The 27,093-nt window shown below is 33.8% G+C and overlaps 2 long non-coding RNA genes across 2 annotated transcripts; one reads left to right on the top strand and one right to left on the bottom strand.

Annotated features, from left to right (window-relative positions):
* Positions 1–14,983: 14,983 nt before the first annotated feature.
* On the bottom strand, positions 14,984–18,683 carry LOC147382006 (uncharacterized). The gene is made up of 5 exons (XR_015174215.1): positions 18,573–18,683; positions 17,698–17,799; positions 17,494–17,597; positions 15,526–15,584; positions 14,984–15,427 (listed from the first exon to the last, which is right to left on the bottom strand). It is a non-coding gene; the product is annotated as an uncharacterized LOC147382006 (long non-coding RNA).
* A 1,647-nt stretch (positions 18,684–20,330) lies between these two features.
* On the top strand, positions 20,331–22,582 carry LOC147382005 (uncharacterized). The gene is made up of 3 exons (XR_015174216.1): positions 20,331–21,171; positions 21,794–21,857; positions 22,102–22,582. It is a non-coding gene; the product is annotated as an uncharacterized LOC147382005 (long non-coding RNA).
* The last annotated feature ends 4,511 nt before the right edge of the window (positions 22,583–27,093 follow it).

Genomic DNA, 27,093 nt, shown 5'->3' with positions numbered 1-27,093 from the left:
CTGGGTGATAATTTGGAGATTATTGCACCCACTTGAAAACTTTCGGGAAGATTAATATTTTCTTCCTCCATCTCAGTAACAATAAATTGCAACTCTTGAACTTGTTCAAGAATAGGTTTATTTTCTGTCATTTTAAAATCGAAGTATTTAGAAACTAAAAAAGTTTTTGTACCCGTATCTTCAGTTAAATATTTCTTCTCTAGTGAGTCCCATAATTCTTTAGCAGTTATGTACTTGCAAAACGAATTGAACAATCTGTCAGTCATTGCATTGAGTATATGATCTTGACAATCCAGATCATAATCTTGCCATTTTTGTTGAGTGTTGATTTCTTCAGAAGTTGCATCCGTTGAAATAGTTGGACATGCTGTTATAAGAACATAAGCGACCTTAAATTGACGGAGCATAAAGAACACCTTCTGTTGTCATCGTTTGAAATTCGACCCATCAAAATGATCAAGTTTTACAAGGTCTTGATTCATAAACTTGATGCTTTGTGTCATTAGAGCAATATTTTGTTGTCTATAAATTGTTATAAAAATATAATGGAACTTGAAAAAATTGCTCTGCGGGCACGTAGTAATCTACGTTGTCTTATAGACAACAGACGCCCCTACTCCAATTGAACACGAAGATGCAGATGGGTTACTGGCGAACTTGTCTTCAGGATACAACAGAGCCCAGTTCTAACACAACTGTATATTTCCTCAAAATTTGCACTATTTTGAGAAAATCTGTCACACAGAATTTCGGATACACGAATGCCTCTTTTGTAGAAAATTTTGAATTATTAATTTTAACAGAATTGATATCCATAAATAGATAACAATTACAAAAGTCACATCCATTCGTAAATAGTTTTTGAATCTCAATAGGTATGAAACCCATTGGAACTACTAGGCACCTATTCGGATCAAGGAATCCGTTAAGCACCCTTAGGCCCTTTGGTGCCTATCCAAAATTTGACGGTCCTATTAATATTAATTTTTCTCTCTCTCTCTCTCTCTTTCTTTCTTTCTTATCTTATATATATATATATATATATATATAATAATAATAAAATAAAAAAGAATTATTAAATTTCCATATAGCTTGAAGCCATTAGGAGCTCTCAAGGAGAGAGTCTTTGGAATGAAGAAAGAGTTGAGAATAGGTTCTTATTTATAGGTTTAAAAGTCCCTCCAAAAATATTTAGAAAGCAATGTGGGATTTACAAAAAATTTGAAAAAAGGAGCCAAAAAGAACTTTTACAAACTTTAATCCAAGTGAAAAGATATCAACCAATAGAAATGTGTTTTTAAAATTACTTAATTTTCTTTAACAAAAAAATACACCAACCATAAAGTAACTTTTAAACATCATTTTAAAATAAATTAAATTAATTTTATTTGAATCAATTTTAAATAAATATTAATCAACATTTATTAACATTTAATTTAACAGAAAGTGGGTGCTGTGTGGCTGAAGAGAGAAGTTGGAGAAGAAGAAGTAGAATACGTGGGGAAGAAGAAGAAACGTGGTTTCTTTTTTTTTTTTTTTTTGAATTTATTTATTTATTTTATATATATATATATATATATATATATATATATATATATATATTTTAAAAGTATGAGAGAGGGGGATTCCACACTACTCTTACTACGGTAATTTACTACTGTTGAGTTGTGATTGGTCGATTTTGCTTCCGATTGGTTGATTTCAATTTTTTTTTTATTTTAGTCGACATTTTGATTTGAAATTTAATTTGACGTTTTACATTTGAGTTTTTATTTGATTTTAAATTTTGAATTTTGATTTGAATTTTGATATTAAATTTGGTTGTTGGTTGATTTGATTTTAATTTTTGATTGGTTAATCGTTCGATTTTAATTTTATTTTTACATTTTAATTGGTTGGGTGATTTTCAATTTGATTTTAAATTGAGTTTTAATTGTTTAATTTGATTTTAATTTTTAATTTAAATTTTGAACGGGTTGATTAATTTGCATTTTAATTTGAAATTTAAATTGATTTTAATTTTAATTGATCGATTGATTGGATTTCGATTGGTTAAGCTTTGAGTTTTAATTTGATTTTAGATTGGGTTCGATTTAAAATTAAAATTTAAATTTATTGATAGAATTTGAGTTTAATTTTGATGGTTAATTACTTGAAATTTTTATTTTGGTTGATCGAATTTATTATTATTATTATTTTTAATTTGAAATTTTTTTTTGATTGGATTTAATTGTTCGATTTTAATTTTAGTTGTTTGATTTAATTTTAATTATTTGGATTTTTTAATTTTAATTATTTAATTTTTAATTTGAATTTTATTTTTAGTTTAGATTGGATTTCGATTTACATTGTCCTAGGGATCAGGATCTCTGAATTGTTGAGTTGGATATTGAGGGGTATTTTGGTCTTTTGGTGATTTTTACAGATTTTTCTCAAACTTCTCTATTTTCATCGATTTGGGTCTCGTTAGACTCGAAACACATTCTGAGTGCAATGGAGGTACTTTCGAGATTTTTCGGAGGTCCGAGGTATATGAGGAATATTTTCATCATTTTGATGATTTTTTACAAATTTTTATAAATTTCTCTATTTTCATCGATTTGGGTCCCGTTAGACTCGAAATCACGTTCTGAGTGCAATGGAGGTACTTTCGAGACTTTTCGGACATCCAAAATTTATGAAAGGTATTTTCGTCATTTTTATGATTTTTACAGATTTTTTGAATTTTATCATAAGATTTCTTTCAGTCACTGTGTGAGTATTTCTAAGTTCTAAAATTATATTTTTTTAGCATAGTGAGGTCTCTAAATTATCGAATTGTGTAACGAACCTATGCGTACGTGTTTGCTAAATCAGGTGTAAGATGTAGCGATCCTAAGCGTGCGTAAACTTCTATATCGAGTCGTGACGAGTAGGGGGATGAAATGAAACTAGAAACAGAAGGAATCAAGCAGTACTTACAAGCCTTCGAGTTCTTTTATATTCATCATTAGGAATCCACCAAAATCGGATGACGAATTGGAGAATTAGGCAGATGAAAAAATGGGGTGTCTACAACGGTTCTCCTCAATCGAATCCACTGCCGTATTCATAATTGGATTCAAAACTATTTCAAATAACGGTTTGTTAGTTTTCTTATTAGGCTCCAACACTGCCTTCACAATCGGATACGCGGAGTCCCTAGTTTGATCGACCTTTAATTCAAACGAAGAAGTTGGGCTGGGAGTGGGAACTGGCACATGACTAGGCCTAGATTCTTTTTGGATTGGAAGTTCAAGATTACGTACATCTAGTGGTTCCACATCATCTGCCACAACGTCAGCCAGCTTGGATTTTGAATGCTCACCTATCTTCACATCAGCATTAGTAGTAGCTATGTCATTTACCTCCTCTGACTAGGACTGGAGAATTGCAGGAGCCTTTCCCTTGCCAAGAACAAGCTGACCATTCTCTTTCTGCTTTGGACCTTCAAGGATGACCAATGGCTTATTGGATGGAATAGCATTAGAACTAATTTTCTTTGATTTCTCTCTATATACTTTCTCTACCTTTGAAGCATTTTGCTTATCCGCTATTTTAGATCCAGTTCCATCAGATTTGAAAGCTGCTTCCTTGAATTTACATTGTGATTCGTGATAACCAAGCTTGCAACAATTTGTGCCATAAAAAAGAATAGATTCATAGGTAATTGGTTGCCACAGCTCATATTGCCCATAAGAAATCCTCACACGTTTGGGATTATCTTTGAGTAAATCCAATAACATGCAAACTCTAGCCCATGCCACGTACCGTGACTAGTTGCTCTATCAATAGCTAGAACTTCATCCACCACCAAGGCTAGACTACGAAGATTTGATTCCTTATGGCAGAACAACAGAATATTTGAAAATGAAATCCACATTGGAATAGAAGCTTCATCCCTCTTTGACGGACGAAAGAGGGGAGTCCAATTAAAAAATCTCATTACATAGCCATCGATCGAAATCCTCTCCTTTAACCAAATCAAAATCATATCTGATTTAATAGAGAAGTTTAGGAGAATGTGACGAAAATCTAACGTTAGAGCTTCGCAAGTCCCAATAAGCTTCCAAGAACGAACCTTCTTTCTTATGCTTTCCACACTTGGGCGAAAATGCTTTCCTCTATTTTTTGGTCTTGCAAACTTTGCTACAAGAGTGAATTGAAATTTCTCCGTGCCAACCTTCACATCTTCATCCGAGAATGAGATCGAAGGTTCTCCAAGCCATAACGATGGCTTCATTTGAGATCTACTAGTAGTAGGAACTTCCTTCAACGGAGAATTCCCCTTAATGTTCTTTCTCGATCTAGCCACCACTTTTGCAAAAGAGCGAGATCCTACCTTCAAAGGGTTTTTGCTCTCCATCTTGCCGCTAACTCAATATTATATCATAAGCCTCAATGTATAGAAGTATAAATAGGGTTTAAGTTAGAATTCTTGCCACTATTTGTAATCTTTGTTTCACGTTATTTTTTTAGTATCAACAACACTTCATGCATTGGTTTAAATTATTTCATAAAGTATGTTTATATGTAATTATGGACATTCCATGTATATATAGGATGCATGCAAAAATATGACAATGCTTTTAGAAACAATGGCTCTGTTGCAGTGGGTTTTTTTTTTTTTTGTGTAATGGGATCTTTTTGTTGTTCATCTTTGTACAAAGTCATGTAAGTTTTAAGATTGAATCCTTGGGGATGTAAGGGTCCAACACTTGACTTGATTATTTTGTCATTTTTCTCCCAACGATTTATTAGGGTGACAATTTGAATGTGCTTTTCCTCAATCGTCTTTGTCAATATATTGATGGTGTCTATCATTTGCACCAACTACTCTTTCACCGTTAGTGTCCCGACTATCATAACAACTCCGATGGAAGTGTGAGTCAGCGATGGGGAAGTAATTGATAGAGATCCAGACGATCCCTTGTTTGACTTCGAATCAGGTCTAGAATCTGATGAGATGTCTTCCACAATATCGGCCCACACCGTTTTTGTTGTAGGTGTTATATTTTTTTAGTGTGCTTCTTGGAGTAGTGATGGAGAGGCTTGACAAATTGGGAGCCACCAATTTTTGTGATAGTTCGTATGACATGGTGATCGCGACTAACAACTTGAGTAGATTTAGAGTTAGAGGGAATAATTTTCTAACATTTCTTTGCAGTAGTAGATGCAATAACGTTGGCGTTGTGAGATATTATTGTTGATGTTTATGTCATTGACTAAAAGATGAGAGATTAAAATTATCCCATAGGGTGTGTCAGAAATTTGATGACAACAAATTTCATGATCTACCTCGACATACATGAAATAAGATCTTAAATGATTTTTATATTTGATTTGATAAAATGGAGATACAAATCTCATTACAATCCTCTAATTAATAGACAAATGCAATGAAAAGAGTGAGTTTTTCTTTTCTACAAGTTTTGCGCTTGATCGACTAAGAAGCGGCTTTTGATGTGTAAATGGTTACTTTTGATACTTAAGTTAAATATATACTTCTAAAGAAAGATTTACAGATGGCAGAAGCAACAAATCTCACAATTTATTAAATACCATGGAATATTATTTATGAAAAAAAAATTCTCCAGCAAACTAAAATGTATGCACTATGTTTTCTTTTAAGTAATTAAATAAGTCATACTATGTTCTGCATTCTTAAGTTGGGCATATGGGAAGATATAATCTAAATTTTCATCTAAGGTGTTTGACTCTACGCTACCTTCCATAATGGTGCTCAAATCCTTAGTAGCTTAACATAGTAGCCACAAGTTAGCAACAGGACTCCATGACAAAATACTAGAGAAACCAAAATGTTTGACCAACATGGCACACATGCAGGAAGATTAGAATCAAACATTTGATAGTTTCCAACAAGGAGATCACTAGGTGACAATCACGCGAATCCACCAATTCTAATAGTGCTTGTTATGGATTTTACAAAACTGTTCGGCTATCTTCCATAATCGAAAGAAAATAATATAGTTCCATCGGGTTTGGTGGCAAGGATCATCCATTCCATGGAGGTGCCATCATAATATGATACATTTGATCCCCCTACATACAGCATAGAGAGAAAGTGAAAAGTCTCTAATTGTTTTTACTAGGGAGTAGATCATTGGTAGATGTAACTATTAATGTTGGGTAAAATATCCTAAGGAAGAGAGTCATTCTATCCACACATCAAGGCTTCCCAATGGTGGCAAGCAGATGCAGGGTCCAATTCCATCTCCACTGCTCATCCTCGAGGCCTCCCATTTGTGCCCATGAGAAAATGTAAAGTTTGCATGCATGTCCACATATTGAATTCTTTCGTATTTGCATGAATTATATGTAATCATTTATTTATGCATGTGTTGGCAATCCAGGTTTTCAACGATCCCCATGTCTGACAACTCATATACATGCTTCGCACCAGCTCATGTATCATTGTTTAAGTTACATAAGAAATAGTCAAATAATCTTATTTTCACCTTATTCTCATCTTCTTTCCCTCACATTGGGCAATCATTATGTTGTGTTGCACCATTAATAGCAGCTCGTTCTCGAGAAGTTGTAGCTTTATATCGTTCTTCTTTGAAAATAGTGTAGCGAAAGTATCTCGTGCTCCTTTCAATGTTTTGACATCCCGAATGTGCTCCAACATTTCTTCTTCAATTGTGATTTTTAAAGTAAACATCGCCTTGCCTACTTTAATCTTCCATTTTCGCAAGATACCATTGGCATCTTCTACTGCCGGTTGTGTAACTTCATTACCACCGATAATCTCCCAAAGGTCTTGTCCTTGTAGGTAAGACTCCATGCATGCTGCCTACGTGTTATAATTTTGATTATTGAGCTTCTTGATTCCTTTAACTACCTAAAGGTTACCCATTATGCCAACAAAACTTCAACTATATGGAATAAGCTTGACTAACAATCTTGTAGAGTAGTAAACTTCTCACGACTCAAGATAGCTACACCAAAATCGATCCTTGGCAACTTCACTCTGATACCAATTGTTGAGAAAAATTTAGAATACTCAACTCTAAATGCACAAATATTGGATATATGGAAGTAAATAAATTACTTGTACTATACTCTCAATAAAAATATCATTTACAAGTTGAAGAAGAAAATAATACTCCATTAAGAAAAAACATAACTTTTATAAATACTCACACTTTCTACAACCTTTCAAGACCTCTTACTTATTGTTTTACTACTACTTGATTTTTCTCACAACTTGTTACAAAATGAGACAACTCACCCCTATTTATACTAGAAGCACCTCTTTAACTAATGGCTAGGATTGTGCCAACACATTTTTAATTTAGTAGTTACAATTTGTCATCTAGATCTTTCCACCAAAATATCTATTATTCTAAAATTTTCTACTTTTCTTTTATCTAAAAACATATAGAGTTTTTTCTAGGAAGATTCTAGAAATTGGGTTTTAAAAATATCTAGAGTTTTCTCTATAAACATTCTAGAAATTGGGCTTGACTAATAAGTTTGGACTTTTTCCAATTGGACTGATGTTGAATTTTAACATGTGATTGATAGAAGAAGAGACGTTAGATAGGTGGGAGACATAGCCATGGTATGTGAAAGAAGGTGAAAGGGAGAGGTGTTTGAGGGATCAAAGCTTTTAAGTGATTTACCACTCCTCAAGCACTGTTGCCTTGTAAGATAAGGCCATGAGTGTGTTTTTTGTGAGTTTGTGTGTGTGTGTGTAAGAGAGAGAGAGAGAGAGAGAGAGAGAGAGAGAGAGAGAGGGGTTTTATTCTACAAAGAGAAAGGGAGGAGAGAACCAAAAGAATTGTATGAGAGATTTACCCGACAGACCTAACCTGCTGCAGTTTTATAAGAGTCATGTTGGGGTGACACAAAAGTGACAAAATGATCAGGTGTCGCTCACATTACCGTAGATGCTTTTCCACGAGATACGAGTAAAAAGCATTTATGGTTATGTGCACGCCACCCCCATCATTTTTGCCACTTTTGTGTCTCCATTTGTGGCATTTCAGCATTTTCCTGTTTTTCATAAAAAAAACTCCCTTGGAGTTGGGAGTTCTAACAACTCAAAGGGATGAAGTTTGTTACAAAGCAATCCTCTGTCGTACAAGTTTAATAAGTCCGCCCACCAAAAGTCCTTAATATTATCAGCACTCAAAACTAAAAACTAGCTTTAAAAGGACGTTTAAGACTCTCCATCAAAGAGAGGTTTTGAGATGAGAAAATAATTTTAGGGATTCTAAAGAAAATTATATTTTCAGCTTCATAGACTTGACCCCTCACCCAATGTAGAAGTGTATTAAAACTTTAATACACATTTTACTAAAGAAACATTTTTTTTTTTTTTTTTTTTAAATGGTGCATTTGCAAAGAGGGGTTTAGACTTTTTTTTTTTATTCTTCCAAAAAACTGTAATTATTTAGGATAATAAATGAATTATGGTAAAATTGTAATTATTTTGTCAAAATGATTAAATTGTAAATATTCAGACGTCTACTTTTTCTAGAAACTTGGAAAGGTATTATTTAGGATAATAACTGAATTTTCAAACTTTGGAAAGACATCAAATTTTGATTTAAGCTCAATTATTTGATGTTGATCATCGTGAATTAAGCGATTATGATCATTCATTCAACTTTTGATCATCAAGAATCAATAGTCATGATGGCATCAAAATCCAATTGAACACATGATTATATCAATGGCCAATATCATCTCTTGAGAAGATCACAATTTGATTTAAAACATGTTTTAATCAATATATATATTACAATCACGTCTAAATGGAAAGTCTGTGAGTGACAGTCCCACATTGCCTGGGTATCAAGACCTTGGGTTATATATAAATCTAGGGCAATTCTCACCTTACAAATTCGTTTTGTGAGAATGAGTTAAGCCCCTGGGCTTCTACATAGTATCAAAGTGGGTAACCACACGGTGGGGGTGTGAGCGATAATCCCTCATCATTTGGGTATCAAGAGTTTGAACTATATATAAACCTTGGGCAATCCTCACCTTACAAGCGAGTTTTGTGAGTATGAGTAATGCCTGTGGGCTTCTACTAGAGACCCTCAGATGCACACAATCAAATTTAATGATTTTATGAGAAATGGGGGCATCATTCCTCAAATAAAAAATATAACTAAAATAAAACATTGTAAGTTTTTAACTTATTACTATGATGTAAAAATGGAGGCATTTGTTATCATGATTAAACCCTTAGAGTGGTTTACTGTTAGCTAATCGATGAAGGAAAAGATATATGTGTAAGCATCCATGGTTCTGTGCGTATCTATATGTCAAGCCAATGTGAAATGTAGTGAATAACGCAGTCACCCCAGCACGACTCATATCCCAACAAAAGGAAGTATCGAATCGACTGCTTTAGAGACTGCTGACATGGAGGTGCAAACAAAGAAAAGCATTTATGGTTGAGTAGGGATCCAATCAGGTGTCTCGTTCCTAACCAAAGTCATGTAGCAACCCATTTTATGCCACGTGCCATATTTTTTGGGTGACCCACCGATCGTTTTGATATGTGGTCCATCCTTTAGTGAATCTATTACCCATGTGCATCCAATGATAATGGCATTGTCTTAAGAATGATTTCTAATCGTTGGATTAACTTCTTTTTCAAGAAATATGATCCAGTGAATAAAAAGTTATCAAATACTACGATTTTTCGGTATATAAGTTCACCTAGGGATGGATCACATATCCATATGGTCAGTGGGTCCCAAAAAATGCCACGTGGCATAAAATGAGTGCCACCCTGACCGTTGTTAAGAACGGGACACCCGACTGGATACCTACTCTTTATAGTTGGAAAATGCTGGAATGACACAAAGGGAGATATAAAGGTGACACAAATGATGCTGTGGTGCGCACATAACCATAAATGCTTTTTACTCATATCTCACGGAAAAGCATTTACGGTTATGTGCACGCCATCACATCATTGTGTCACCTCAGTACGACTCCTTACAGTTTCATATACACCTCCACATCCGCATGGTGTACGGTCCTGTCATTCTAGTGTGACTCATATCGAAACGCCCAATATGTTATTAATAGGGGTGTCAATGCGTGGGTTTAGGGCAGACTTGGTTTAGCCCTAACCCGGCCCTAAAGAGGCTGGTTCTTCCTAGTATAGTCATATATTACTATTGGGCCTAAGTCAACTAACCTCTAGCTTAGTCTTAACGGATTTGGACTTGACTCGGGCCACGTTCGGGTTAAATAAAATGACTAAAGTTCAATATTTTTAATGAATAAATTATATTTTTCAAATAATTTTTATGTGCATGCTTAAAGACTATCCAATCGAAGTTGAAATTAATGTCTTATTAACCTATAAAGGTTATAGATGAGAGCTAAATTGTAATTTGGCAATATATTTTACTTTAATTATAAAACATTATTTTCATTAAATATGTTATACATATTTTTGTAAGATTAAGTAGCAGGCTGGGCCGGATTGGGCACAGTAAGATCCTAGCCCAACTCAGATTTAATGGGTTGAAAATTATTAAATCCAACCCTACTTTTGCAGGCCCTTGTTTTGTCGGGCTCAATTGACAAAAAATTTCTTTTAAACTATAATATTTGTAATATGAGTCGTGATAAAATGACTCGTCAGGTGGCATACTCAATTGACTAATTGATGTGACAAATTTAGAAACATAGATCTTTCTGTCTCGGAATTCACGATTGCACTTTCCCATAAAAAAGTGTATCCCGAGAGAGCCATGTCTCTCAAGCCAGAAAGATGAAAGATCTACGGTTTCCAAACTAGTCCACATCAGTGAGTCGAATGAGTATGTCACATGGTGAGTCATTTTATTAGAACTCTTATAATATATATTTAACAAATATGGGAAATGTTTCAGCACCCTAAGTTTTACCACACACTTTAACAAACGTTTTTTGTCCTACATGGGTTAGAAGTTTTGGAATGGGCTGATATTTGGTGAGGATGATCTCTATGATTAGAAGATCATCCTCCCCAAAAATCAGCCCATTCCGAAATGTTTAGCCCCATGTTTACACGTTGAAAAATCGTGGACCGTCTATTTTTTGTAAATCAATTTTGATGGGGTTAGAAGTTTTGGAATGAGCTGATTTTTGGTGAGGATGATCTCCTCACCATAGAGATCATCCTCACCAAAAATCAGCTCATTCCGAAACTTCTAACCCATGTAGGACAAAACGCGTTTGTTAAAATGTGTGGTAAAACTTAGGGTGCCGAACGGGACCCACAAAATATATATATATAATAGGGAAATGTTCAGCAACAAACATTTTGACAAACATTTTGGCAAAACATTTTTCAAAATATGAGTTAGAGGTTTTGGAATGGGCTGATTTTTGGTGAGGATGATCTCTGCGGTGAGGAGATCATCATCACCAAAAATCAGCCCATTCCAAAACTTCTAACCCCATCAAAAATGGTTTACAAAAAATGGACGGTCCACGATTTTTCAACTTGTAAACTGGGGCTAGAAATTTTGGAATGGGCTGGTTTTTGGTGAGGATGATCTCCTCACTGTAGAGATCATCCTCACAAAAAATCAGCCTATTCCAAAATCTCTAACACATGTTTTGAAAAATGTTTTGCCAAAATGTTTGCCAAAATGTTTGTTGCTGAACGGGACCCAATATATATATAGGGAAGGGATCAGTGGACAAATTTTGGGACAAAGATCCGGACAAATGACTGTGTCCGTCGGATCTCCACGTATCCAACGGTAGAGATCCATTAAAAAATAAATCGAATTATTTTACTTTTAACTTTTTGATATTTACAATTACCTCCCCGCATCTTAAAATTTTCAAATCACCCAACTCATCTTCTTCACTCTTCTCTCAACAAAACTCGTCTTCCTCACTAACCCTAACATGCGATTTGCAGTCCTAGTCGATGATAACAACTCAAGCTACGACGACGGCTGTGGCAACCTAAAACCCCACATCTATCTTCGTCATATTCTTCTCCTAACGTTCCTTTGCGACACTCTGACCTCAACGACAACGACGGACAAAAAACCCATCTCAATCTCGTCTTCTTCATCTCTGTCGTATGTGATTGTTCATCTCATCTCAGAGGTATGATTTTTATTTCATTTCAAGTCGACTTTGACGAAGCTATAATGGTGCACTTCTTCCAGTTTTTTTGTTTATTTCAGTTTTTCGATTTTCATTTCTCGTTCTCTCTTAGGGTTTCAATTTTGATTAATTATTGAGGATCTTAAGTAGAAGGATTAATTTTATTTATTCTTTATGAGTTTTATAGTTTTTCGATTTGCAGATTTCTAGGGTTTGATGGTTCTCTTCATAAATTTATTTATGAATGATTTCTGTTGATTTTTATTGAATTTTTCAGTTAAGGGGTTATACCCATAGTTGAGTTGATAGTTTTAAGAGCTTATACCTTGGAATTTTTCAGTTAAGAGTTTCTGTTGGTGTGTTGATATGGTTTCCTGAGATTCCTTAAGACTTCTAATGTTAGACCTTTGAAGAACTGGAAGCAATGCAAATTTTTTCATTGCTTATTAATAATAAAAAAACAAATTTTTCTGTAGGCAAGATTAGCATTTGATTTTTCATGTTGGATTTTTTGTTCATATATGTAAAAAGAATGATTCTTCCACTGATCTTTAAAAGAAAATGTTCTGTTAAGGTATTTTCTTTTGAAAAATTACACTCCCTTGCTCCTTTATAATATCAGTATCACTAAAGGGCATATAGTCTAATTGCTCCATCTGGTTCACTCTAATGTAGATTAAAGCTGTCTCTACTGGATTCTTCTTGCATTCAGCTTGCATCAATGGTAATTTTTGACATCCATCTTCAGTACTTTGGCTATCTCTTGATTTTTTGCTCCACGCAGTTTGTCGCTTCTGGGGAATGCCCTAGCATGAACTGAATGAAATGTTTGAATAAGGATTCATGTTAAGAAGTAATAGACTTTTAAACCGACTTCCACTTTGACACAACTGTCCTTTATCCTATAGGCTTTGGACTGGCAGTAAGTGTAAAAATAACAATTTTTATTACTTTCACCAACTATTTATGTCATCCTTCAATTTTTATATTGTGATTCCAATTTATATCCTCAACTTTGCATTCCCTTGATAATTGACTTGTGAATCGGAACTTTTGTTCTAATGTTTATGGTTATCTTCTGTATAGGTGGGGGAGAACTATGCATGGGGCTCAAATGAGAATGGCTGCCTCGGAATCGGGTATTTGTAATCTATAAAGTTTATAGCAAGAACAAAAGCACTAGAACTTCTTGTGATGTCCAATATTTTCCAATTTCTAATCTTTGAATTTTTTTTCTTTCATTAGTTGAGATGTTCTTTAATCTCAGTTGCGCAGATGCCATCCATTTACCAGAAAGAATTGAAGGTCTATTCCTAAAATTTCCTGTACGTAAGGTAATTCGTTTAGCTTACACTTGACTTCTTGATGTGAATATTAGATGCCACCATACAAAATCTACACAAACTATAATTTTTTCTCTTTCTTCTAGTGCTTCTAATATGTTTCAAAAATGTGTGTCGTGCAGGTATCTTGTGATTGGAGGCATACAGCTGCAATTTGTGATCATGAATGAGATCTTAAGTATCTTTTCATGGACAATTTTCCTTGCCACTTTTGACGACATGTTCTTAGGGCACTTCGATAATGAGAGAGTTTTTTGATGACTGCATCCAATTAGAATTGTTAATAGAGGAGTTGAACACTTTTATTGAGAAAGTTACTGAGGGGGTTATAGGGAAGGGTGTGTAGGTAGTAGCAGGGGATAGGGCTATGCGAAGAGATGGCTTCTATTCTTATATCAATTCTTTTATGCATATAATTTTTTCCTAAAAAATTCAATGTACCTTATTTCTGTATCGAGCCTCATCACATCAACTAGTGAATGAATATTGTTTAAAAATTGTATATATTATACAAGTTTGCAGAATAGTAGTTTGGGTAAAAACAGAATTGTCCTTCATGCCTAAGTAGTGAGTTACTCTTTTTTGGTTATCAATAGTTGTTTGGACCATTGTCAACCTTTGCAACCTTTCTCAGCATCTTGTCCTTGCCAATGTGACGTAGTGGAAGAAGATATTTGCATCCCATTTGATAAATGGCGATTTCAACTTTACCACCATAAATGCAAGAGTGTCAAACTAAATCACTTTCACAAAAAATGGGGTAAGTTACCAAAGGATTCAAGCTTATTACCCCTTGTAATGGTATAAGAGAGGAGAGACAGAGATACGGGGGGCGGGGGGGTTCAAAAACATCATTTCATCACCAAAAAAATAAAAACCATAATTTATTTTTTAATTTCAAATTCAAGCAAACTGATATTTTATTTATGTAAAACCAAGAAGAACAATCAAATCACATCCGAACGATCATGCTTCCAACTTAAAGAATAAATACAAAGTGTACACTAACGCTATGTTTGGATTGAGAGAAGTGGAGAGAAGAGAAACTCAATTATATCATTTTGTTAATTAATATATCAATTCAAAATTTTCTCAGGTGCTGATGATTTGGAGAACTCAATTATAAAAAAGAGGACTTATTAAATTATTGCAAAAGTTAAGGACAAGGATGGGAAAGTTTGATAACTTAGTCCTCATATCTAGGTATGCATGCAACAAGCTCTAAATGACTACAAATTATTTTAACTAGACATGGTGGAGCCCCTCATCAATAAATCAACTAATTATCGATTTTTTTACAATTGGTACTTTCGGTGTCTATTCTAATTCTAAATTTATAAATCAACTAATTTTTCTTTTAAGTCATTGCAAATTAGGTAACAGTGTGGTAAATTGGAGATGGAACATCCCATATCTTTCCTGTCATAAACTTCAACCTTTCAAATGTACATATTACCAAAAGAAATCACCAAAAATAAAAAATAAAAATAAAATTAAAAAATCACCAAAAGAAATGCTGAAAAAGTTGCATCAAACATACAATTGATTTCATTAGAATGGATAAATTTCAGTCTAATACAATATCCAACCACAAGATGAATGATACAATCATAAATTCGATTCATTTATATTAGGAATGATTTCATAGCACGAACGTCCTCATGGCGGAATCAGATATCTCTCTCAGATTCTTCTTCACAACTTCATCTGCAAACACAAACTTGATCGAGTTCCTCCCCAACTGAAAGAAATCATCCTTTCCAAGACCTTTATAGTTCACATATAAACAAATAAGAATTTAGTTAAAGAATTACACCAAAAAGGAATTTTAATTTGTTATTTAAAAATATATGGATGCAAGCATCAAACTGGAATCTTAGATGACTTCAACTTTCTCCATTCTTCCTCTTCAAAGCAAATAACATGGCCGATCCTTTGAGGAAGAAAGTCCAACATTGCTTTGAAATCCAATGCAATAAATAGAAATTCAATATCCCTTTAACCATGGAAACTAAAAATTGACCAAAACAATTAGTCTCAACTACTCATGAAGTACCTTTGGAGTAGTTTGTAGCTCCACATAAACAATTTCTCAGCAGCAAAATCTACAATAACCTGTTCCACAAGTAAACACTAAATAAAATTGTATATGAAAGTGAAATTTTTCAAAAGAGTGAGTCCCTAACTTCAGTAGAATCGCCAAAGAAATAACAAAAGGTCAAACTCCAGAAGAATACCTATTAAAAACATAGATTATCACCACAACAACAAATCCTTATCCCAAATATTTGGCATCCACTAAACGAATCTTGTTCCTCCATTCCACTTTAATCCAAAGGCAAGGGTTCTGCTACTAAGTGTGAGTACATATCTATTTTTACTATCTCCAAATATGTTCTTTTGGGTCTTCCTCTCATTATTTTAGGGACCTTCAACTTGAATATTTCTTCTAATTAGGTTCCGAATTGGCCTTTATTGAACATGAACAAACCATCTCAGCTGACTCTCCTAGTTTATTGTCTATTAGAGCTAACCCACATGTTCCTAATGCGTATATTTCTAAATTTACATTTCCTAGTCTTTACACTCATCCATCTTAACATCCTCATCTCTACTATGCTCAAATTCTTATTTACCAAAACAATATAATATAACTATAACAAAACTATGAGGAAGTTTAGGAAAATAAAGGAGTATGAGAAACGCCAACAGGAAATCCAAAATAATTCAATGAAAATTTGACATCATAAAAGGATGAAAACAATTGTAATGGGTGATGGATGTGAGTTGCATGTGATAACACAATCATAAGCATTTACAGTGAAGTACATAACGAATTGGGGTAAACAACATGAATATTTAGGTCATAAATAAATTTATGAAGAGAACCATCAAATGCGTTCAACGGTCAGATATAATTATAGGGTACTAAAGGAATAACATTTGTTGAATGCAAGAATCCAACAGAGACAGCTTTAATCTACATTAGAGTGAACCAGATGGAGCAATTAGACTGTATGCCCTTTAGTGATACTGATATTATAAAGGAGCAAGAGAGTGTAATTTTTCAAAAGAAGATACCTTAACACCCTCAAGTTTTTTTTATTAGTCTTGGTGTAAATTCACTGCATAAACAAATTGATCTTGATATACAGTAAGTCACAGACAAACAAAATAAAGTTCTAATGAATATTACCAAATAAACTGTATTTATAAGAATATGAAAAGTTGATAATGATGACATAAACTATGACTGTTTCATGGGTAGTGATAAAAGTTCACTTCATAATGGGCATGGGATTATAACACATTGAATAGATTGTCACTTCATGCATGGGTAGTGTATGAAAAGTTTATCCCATGCCCATTATGAAGTGAACTTTCAATTTACATAAGATGGAAACTGAATAATCATTGAAAATTTTATAATTAGCTTCCACACTACTGAATCCTCATTTACATGCTTGCTGTTTCAAGGAATTTTCCTCTGAAGCCTCTTATACGCTTTAAGGTGTCTATTAAATCTAATTTTTTTTCAATAATATTTGTGGTCAAAGGTTCAACAAAGTTCGTGATCTTATGATGAGGCAAAAAGACATCAACTCTAAAACCTCAAGATAGACTATTCAACTAAGAATAGCCATAGAAGGACACATATTTTTCACCTCTTAATGATTATGAAAAAACATAGACATTAGATATTTCCATAAAATCCTACTCAGAGAGAAAAGAACCCCTTCATCGATTTCTCTTTCCTTTTATTCTGTCATTCGAAGTAAAATTTCATTTTAGTTTGTATGCAAAATGTTGAATAAAATGTCTGATGGGAAAGATGAGCACTGAATTGCTCATAGTGGCTCCAAGGAGAAGAAAAGAAAAGCAGTTCATTTCATTTCCATGTAAAGCAGTATATCATGCAATAGGTTCAAAGAGAATTTGCTAAAATCTATATTGTGTGAATTAATTCTATATTTGCATTTACGATTTATAGAACATTTAGATTGGTCGTGAAAGATTGTAAGACCTTGTCCAACCTGGTACTTCTTAGAAATCCTAGAAAGCTTAATTGATGGCCATGACCAAGACTCCCAGACCCTCCTGCACCCCAGCTCAAGACCACACCTTCATCTACAAAATACAACAAAGAAACAACTGTCAATCCTAACAAATGTTATTCCTTTAGTACCCTATGATTATATATTAAGCATTAAATGTTGAAACTTTGTACCTGTGACAGCAATTGAGTGCTCGGCACCCAACGCTATCATTTTAATTTGGATATCATTCAAGCAGTCAACTCTGCTTGGTGTAGGAACTATCTCTGCCGCCCCTACAAAGTATTACAGAGTGACATTTACTGTTAGTTCCAATAGATTTTTTAAAATAACTGTAGTATTTAAAAACTAGAAAAAGTACAAACTAATCATGCAAACATTATCATACTACTTCCTAGAATTTGGATCATAAATACAAGAGCTTGCTGGTTGAAAGTTGGCTATTTGTACATCCAAGGAATAGTTCAAAGTAGATAGCAGAACATTTTTTTTAAAGATCAGTGGAAGAATCATTCTTTTTACATATATGAACAAAAAATCCAACTTGAAAAATCAAATGCTAATCTTGCTTGCGGAAAATTTTGTTTTTTTTTATATTAATAAGCAATGGAAAATTTTGCATTGCTTCCAGTTCTTCAAAGGTCTAACATCAGAAGTCTTAAGGAATCTCAGGAAACCATATCAACACACCAACGGAAACTCTTAACTGAAAAATTCCAGGGTATAAGCTCTTAAAACTATCAACTCAACTATGGGTATAACCCCTTAACTGAAAAATTCAATAAAAATCAACAGAAATCATTCATAAATAAATTTATGAAGAGAACCATCAAACCCTAGAAATCTGCAAATCGAAAAACTATAAAACTCATAAAGAATAAATAAAATTAATCCTTCTACTTAAGATCCTCAATAATTAATCAAAATTGAAACCCTAAGAGAGAACGAGAAATGAAAATCGAAAAACTGAAATAAACAAATAAAAACTGGAAGAAGTGCACCATTATAGCTTCGTCAAAGTCGACTTGAAATGAAATAAAAATCATACCTCTGAGATGAACAATCACATACGACAGAGATGAAGAAGACGAGATTGAGATGGGTTTTTTGTCCGTCGTTGTCGTTGAGGTCAGAGTGTCGCAAAGGAACGTTAGGTGATGAAAATTTTAAGATGCGGCGAGGTAATTGTAAATATCAAAAAGTTAAAAGTAAAATAATTCGATTTATTTTTTAATGGATCTCTACCGTTGATACGTGGAGATCCGACGGACACAGTCATTGTCCGGATCTTTGTCCCAAAATTGTCCACTGATCCCTTCCCTATATATATATTATATATATATATATATATAATGATAATTATCAAAAACTTTTGACGTATTCCGATTCAGGCTCATTTTTCATTTTAATTTTGAAAACATGCTTGACAGGATTGTAGGTTTTTTAATATGACGATCTTACTGATAAAAAGTGGCGAGATCTGCAAAATTGTCACTTTTAGAAGAAAAAACCCGAGATTTTGCTACATCTCATCTCCAGTCGAGGCACTACCATTGCTTGAGTCAATCGATACTGGTACGACCCTATCGACTGCAACTTGAGGGGTTTTCATCGTTAAGAAGTGGAAGCATTTTTGAGAGATTTTGATTTTCTCCAAATCGTTCAAGTAAATCATTTCCAACCCATCTGGGTCCTTCACTACTGTCCTATCAATGAAAGGAAGCGATTCGACAATCAAAGATGTATCTCATCTTGATCTACAAATCGACGCCCAAGATTTGATGAAGTGGTTCGATGTTCGACCATCGGCAACTACATGATTAATCTCAAAGCGCTCACCATCATCATCATCATCGTCATCAGAAAAGATCTTGGACAAGGGGCCTATCGCCAATCTGAAAACATAGGAGTTAGGGCTGCAATTTGGGGGATAGACCTAGACTCCACTGTACTGGTAAAGCCCTCAACTCGACTAGAGCATTGAGTGGCCAAAGTTCATTAACCCAAACTCAACTTGGACTGCTCTCGATTTAGTTGGAGTAATGTAGTTTTGGGTGGATTGGGTTTAGTGATAATTTTATTTTGATTAGCAAATATATATATATATAATTTCAGAATAGTTTGATTTTTTGTGAGGATAGTCTCTAGGGTGAGGAGATTGTCTTCACAAAAAATTAGCCCTATTGAAAATTTCTAACCCCATCAAAAGTCGTTTAGAATTGTGGACCGTCGACTTTATATAATTAATTTGATGAGGTTAGAAATTTTGGATAAGACTGATTTTTTGTGAGGATGATCTCATATAAAGATTATCTTCACAAAAATTCAATCCAATCCGAAACTTTTAAGTCATATAAGAGAAATTTTGACGCCCAACATTTGCTCCTTAAACCCTAGGAGGTGGCTTAAAGGCAATTTCAAATTTAATAAGCGGTGAGAGTTCGTAGGTCAAGTGTTTGATACCCATTATGGGCAATATTTCCTTGGGGCCACCTGTGAGGGTGTTCCTTCACTTACTTGGTGCTTGTGATGCGTGGGTGTTGCACTTGTCCAAGGGAGAGTCCCTTATGCCTTGGTTCCGATCCTGGCTCATCCGCCCCCCCTAGTAGGACATAAGTCCGAACACCCCTGTTATAAAAAATAAAAGACAAAAACATTGGCTCCTTAACATTGGTTGCTGAACACTTTATATATATATATATTCTCTCTTAAATAATTAAAATTTTTAAAAATATAATAATTAATATAAAAATATTTGTATATTATTATTAGACTCGTGTTAGATTGAATTGAGGTAGCGCAAACTCTCAACCCAAATTAAGATTAAGTTGAGTTATTCTAACCAAGGCTCAACTCATGTTTTACATAGCTTAGTCGTGGCTCGCGCCATTAGGTGTCACACGTCATGAACGTGAAAAGAGAAGGGCTGCTCCAAAATTTTGAGGCCAATTGACCCTTCAAATTATTTTTCTGCAAGCTTTGGAAGTTAGGGTTACCCGATTCGTTAATTAAATACCGAACCACGAATTGGTTCGAACCAAATACCAATTCATGTGGGTTTGTGGAATCTAGTTAATTGAGCGAACTTCATTCTAGTTTAATTTTTTTTTATATCTCCTTCCACAATTTGATAATATTTGATATATTCCCCTAAAATTTTAAATTGATAGAATACCCCTTTGACCTTGGTATTTATTAAGAGATTAATGAAAACTAAACAAAAATCCTCAACTTAAATAAATAAAAAATAAAAAATAAAAAATAAAAATTCAGAATGTGTTTGTGCGTGTGTGGGTTATACATGGTAGATATGTGAAGAGAATAAAAACCTGTTTGAAGAATTTTGAGTGTTCTCGGAGGTTTGGCTAAATTGATTGAAGATAGAGACAAAGATCTATCTGAGTCTTAGTCGGGATTCTCTGTTTCTGTATCACTTAGATGAGAGTACCTATTCATGCATTTTGATTTATTCAAGTTTTTCAGAAACCTCTTTTTTTGCATTTCTACTAACATTGGTCTCTCTCACGCCCAAACAAACCCACACATACGTGTAACATGCCTACATTTCTTCACAAACTTATGGCCATGTTCTCTTCTATTATTGGGCAAACAACAAAAGTGTTCAAAAGTCACTCAACATCCTAAAGGTAAGAAAATGTCATTTAAATGACAACAGTAATTACTCATCATAATAATGTTTATTGCGATGAATAAGGAATAGTACATGAATGAATTTGGTGCAATCATGGTATACCTATTGTATATGATGACAACCTAGATTAAAATATCATCAAAGTCTCAATACAAGAGGTTGCTGCTTTCTGAGATACAGGTGAGTTCTCCACACTTATTCATTCAATTCTCATCATTCTCTTGTAATTGCAAGCAACACCTTATTATCACATTGTTTATCTTAAAACAATAGTGATCATGACATGATTATTCCCTTGTTGAGCACACAAGCATGGATAAGGTCACTTAATTACCCCATTGTTGATGACTGGCAACCATGTTTTTTTGATGGCTAAGTTGGAGGGTAGGCTCATATTTTATCTCTTAATAAAAATTCAGTATAGCTACTCTATTGCACTTGCTGTGATCATTTAAGCTAAAGTAGACGTAAGTATGCTCTAATAATGAGAATTTAAAATTGTGAAGTTTCAATTACCTACAAACAACTTAGATTTTCTTTATGATGGTTTTTAGTTTTCTTCGTGTCCTTATTTTCTAATATTTTTTTATAAGCAAAATTCTTTGCTTGTACTGTAGATTATGACAAGGGTAAATCTTGCATCTACATGGCAAGAATATCATGGAGAATGAATATGTCAAGGTAGGTTTTATAGCAAAATAAACCATGTTTTTATGAGTTGGTCAATGCGTATTTCTCTAAATTAAATTAGCTTTTTTTTGTTTTGTTTTTGGGTTTCGTTTGTTCTCCAAGCAACTTATTTATGTCTCCTTAAAGATTGGAGCATTCCATACCTTAAGAATTGACCTTTTCAACATCCAAGCAATTTACATTAATATTCAATTGTGTGCAAGTGTTTTTAATAAAAAGTATTGCTGCATTTCAGGTAAAGGCAGTGAAATTTAAGGATAGAATAGTGTTGGATGCATAATTACTTAAGAAAAATGGAACAAAAGGAATGCAGGCAAGAAGACCTTCGTGAGGGAGTAAACCTTTACAAGTAAGTCTGGACAAATTGAGTTTCTCAGTTGCATTTCTTTTATTTAGAAGAAATAGAAATTCATACTGGAAAGATCTTGATGCAAGCTTTCTAATGGATTCAGTTTTATGCAAACTGGGTTGTGTACGACATGCTATGAGCTTCTGAAAATTCTTAAAGGAACTTCCTTAATTAAAATGGCACAATCATTTTAAAAAGGTAGAATCTAGAAAATATAGGACTGGGGACTTGTAACTTAGAGTTTTTAGGTGAATATGTTTGAATGATTCTTCAACTTTGATATTTTCTCTAAAATTGTTATATTAACTTTCACTCCTTTGAAATTTTTAATGGTTGTTTTGTTTTGAGAAAATTAAATGATTTTGAAACCCAGCAATAACTTTCGGATAGTACTTGCTTCATATAAATTCTTACACACACACACACATACATACATACACACACACACACACACACACACACACACACACATATATATATAGCTTGAAGATGGTATTATTTTGGTTGGTATATAATATTCCATCCCGTCAGATACAACTATACCTATTTGTAGCTTCCCTCTATTGATACTTGTTTGTGGTCTTCACTGTTATATTGTGACTATCTATATATTCATTATTATTGGATAACTATATAGTGTATGGAGTTGGCTGTTCATAAATATTTAGCCGTGCTCGGATGTGCTCACCATGCATACTTTTCTTGGAGGGCCCTTTGAATTTTTTGGCAAGTCAATAAAATTTCCTAGAAAAAACAAGAGCTAAAGTGATATATTAAAAAAAACTTTGTTTTGTTTGGATCCATGCCATACAAGTCCCTTTTTGTTGTTGTGACCATTGATGCAACGCAACATTTGGAGTAGTAGTACCAATTGCAATAGCAATAGGAGAAGATGGAGGAAAACAAGGACGGGAGCATCTATTTTTGATTCCCATTGATAGATATAAGAACTATAGAAATATGACTAGATAAGGATTACACCAAAAGAAGACCAGACAAGCCGTAGAAAATGAGAGATGGTTGAAAAGGGAAGGGGGAGAAAAATGTCCAAGAGAGATAGTTTAGATCGAGAGAAAATATGGACTTTTAAAACTAGAAATGGTTGTAGGGAAGAGTTGATACTACGCGAAAAAGGGGGAAAACAAGAGCTTAAATACTAGAATCTCTTCATAAAAAAAAGATAATTTATAGAGACAGAAAAAACATGTTGTTAATGACTTGATAGATTATGAAAGAAGTATTTAATAGAGTAGGATGGAACAAGCTCTAGAAATGATTGTTTGAGTGGAAGATGGATTAAATAACAAGAAAAAGTGAAAACCTAAATACCAGTTATGGTTGAGCATAGATGATTAAGAAAGTGATGGTCTTGGGAAGAAGAACAATCTGGCTTTTGAGACTTGAAATACATAGGATTGGGGGAACTTTTTCGATGAAGCTGAAACTTTCCTAGTAAATTATGCTAGGTTTGGGTATTAAATTTGGCGTTAAAAACTAAAGATTTGATGCAAATGGAATGTCCATAGAGTGCACTCATGAGTCCCTTGAATTATTAAAATAAATAATTACATTTATTAATTACATTTTTTTTCAAATTCAGAATTATATTTATTTTCTATTTAAATGAAAAAGCATGTTAAATATATAACATCAACTTGGTCAAGATTTTAAAATATTCAGCCCACCTTTTAAAGAACTACGCAACACAAAACATCTTGATTGTTGATTAAAACCATTGGATTTGAGTAATTAAAAAATGGTCCTTGTGAACGAATAACTCAGTTAAATTGCTTGAATCAAATGACTAGAAATAACTATTCAAGGTGATTTTCAGTATATAGATATTCTTAGATGTGGGCTATATATTCACAAATTAAATATTCTATATCTGATAAATCTTATGTGGCGGATAAATTAAGAAGATATGGATGCTTTTCTTAATTAGAAAGAGTCAGATAACGTTCAACCAACCTTCTCTTTTTTATTATTTATTTTTTTATATTTTTATTCTAAAGAATGAGGAAAAGAGATGAAATACGGTTAGCTACCTTTATGGGCAAAATGAATTGTCTTGTTGATGATCAAGAAAAAAAGGGAAATTTTATGGACATGCCCATTTTCTGCAAGGGTGGATGGGACAAATTGAAAAAAAAACCAAAATTTTTATTTTTTGGCATCCATTTTCTTCTTCCTCTTTTCTGTCTTCTCTGGTGATTCAACATAGCCACCATCTCCTCCACCCGCCACTCTCTCCCCCTCTTAATTTTTCTTATTCTTCTTGTCCTCCTCCTCCGATCCTCTCTCTCTCTCTCTCTCTCCTCCCCCCACCCCCACTTTCTTTTTCGGCTAGCCTCCAATCCCTCTCCGTTTATTTGGTTATCTTCTTCTTCTTCTCCTCCCCTTCCTTTTCCCCCGATCTCTTTTCCCTCTTTTATTCTTCTTCTTCTTCTTCTCCTCCTCACCCGAGTTGTCAAAATTGTTGGAGATAAGAGGGCACCCTTTGACATGAAGTGCTCACAACAAATTTTGGATTTTTAGAGGTGCCCCTAAAAATTCGAGGGCCCTTAGAGTTTTTTAGCATGTCAATAAAATTTCCTAGAAAAAGCAAGATATAAAGTGATATATTAAAAAAACTTTGCTTTGTTTGGATGCAATGCCATACAAGTCCTTTTTTCTTGTTGTGACCAGTGATGCAACGCAACATTTGGAGTAGTAGTACCAGTTGCAAAAGCAACAACAGAAGGTGGAGGAAAACTTGGATAGGGGGCATCTATTTTTTATTCCCATTGATAGATATAAGAAAGAGTTCTAGAAATATGACTAGAGAAGGATTATACAAAAAGAAGATCAGAAAAACCTTAAAAAATGATAAATGGTTGAGAAGGAAAGGGCGAGAAAAATTTCCAAGAGAGATGGTGTAGATCAAAAGAAAAGATGGACTTTTAAAACTAGAAATGGTTGTAGGGAAGAGGGGATACCGAGAAAGGGGGGGGGGGGGGGGCGGGAACAAGAGCTCAAATACGGAAGGGGGGGCGGGAACAAGAGCTCAAATACTGGAAAATCTTCAAATAAAAGAGATAGTTTATAGAGGTAGAAAAAACATGCTTTTACAAACTTGATAGATTATGAAAGAAGTATTTCATAGAGTAGGATGGAACAAGCTTTAGAAATAATTGTTTGAGTGGAAGATGGATTAAATAAAAAGAAAATGTGAAAACCTAAATACAATATATGGTTGAGCATACATGATTCAAAAAGAGATGGTCTAGTGAAGAAGAAGGGTCTGGCTTTTAAAGACTAGAAATATTGAGGATTGGGGAAGCCTTCTCGATGAAGGTGAAACTTGCCTAATAAAATATGGCAAGCGAGGGTATTAAAGATTGCGTTACAAACTAAAGATTCACTTCAAATGGAATGTCCATAGAGTGAACTCATGAGTCCCTTGAGTTATTAAAATAAATAATTACACTAATTAAGTACATTCGTTTTTTCAATTTAGAATTATATTTATCTTGTATTTTACATGAAAAAACACATTAAATTTATAACAGTAACTAGGTAGATTTTAAAATATTCGGCCCACCTTTTAAAGTACTACGCAGCACAAAACTACTTGATTGTTGATTTAGAACCATTTGATTTAAGTAATTTCAAAATGGCTTAACTCCTTGGCAACAAATCACTCAATTAAATGGCTTGAATCAAATGACTAGAAATAACTATTTAGGAAGATTTCGTTATATAGATTTTCTAAGATGTGGGCTATATATTAACAAATTAAATATTCTAAATCTGATAAATCCTATATGGGTAAAGAAGATATCCATGCTTTTCCTAATTAGAAAGAGTAAGATAACGTTCAACCTTTTATTTTTGATTATTTATTTTTTATATTTTTATTCTAAAGAATGAGGAAAAGAGGTGAAAAAGGATTAGCTACCTTTGATTATTTTCATTCACGATAGAACTCATTTCATCTTTTTCTACCATTATCTATGATAAAAACAGATTAAATGAAATAAATGGAATAATTACTACTTTATGGTCAAAATGAATTTTATTGTTAATGATCAAGAAAAGAAAGGGAAATTTTATTGACACGCCAAATTTCTACAATGGCGGATAGGAAAAATTGAAACAAAACATAAAAAGTATTTTTTTGGCACTTCATCTTCTTCCTCTTTTCGCTATCTTCCCTGGTGATTCAACATGCCGGCACCTCCTCCTCCCACCTCTCTCTCCCATCTCTTCATTTTTCTTCTTCTTCTTGTCTTCTTCCGATCCCTCTCTCTCTCCCCCCTCCCCACCCCCCCCCCCTCTTTTCTTTTTCGTTCTTTTCTTCTTTTTCTACTTCGGCTCCTCCTATATCTCTCCCTCTCTCTGGTTTTGTTTTTCTTCTTCGTCTCCTCCCCCTCCTTTTCTTTGATCTCTCTCCCTTTCTCTGGTTTTATTTTTCTTCTTCTTCTCTTCCTCACCTAAGTCATTGGAATTGTTAGAGATAAGAGGGCCACCCTTCGACATGGAGTGCCCACAATAAATTTTGGATTTTCAGAGGTGACTCTAAAAATTGTAGGGCACTTAGTGTTTTTTGGCATGTCAATAAAATTTTCAAGAAAAAGCGAGAGATAAAGTGATATATTAAAAAAACTTTGTTTTGCTTGGATGCAATGCCATATAAGTCATTTTTTCTTGTTATGACCGTTGATGCAACGTAACATTTAGAGTAGTAGTACCAGTTGCAATAGCAACAACAGAAGGTGGAGGAAAATGAGGACGGGGGCATCTATTTTTGATTCCCACTGATGGATATGAGAAAGAGCATATATAAATTTGACTACATAAGGATTATAGAAAAAGCATATCAGATAGGCCTTAAAA

This window comes from Akebia trifoliata, unplaced genomic scaffold (assembly GCF_017979445.1).
Source record: "Akebia trifoliata isolate Shusen 1 unplaced genomic scaffold, ASM1797944v1 Contig00090, whole genome shotgun sequence".
Taxonomy (NCBI): Eukaryota; Viridiplantae; Streptophyta; class Magnoliopsida; order Ranunculales; family Lardizabalaceae; genus Akebia; species Akebia trifoliata.
The sequence above is the reverse complement of the archived record's forward strand: the minus strand, read 5'-3'. Positions and strand labels throughout refer to the sequence as shown.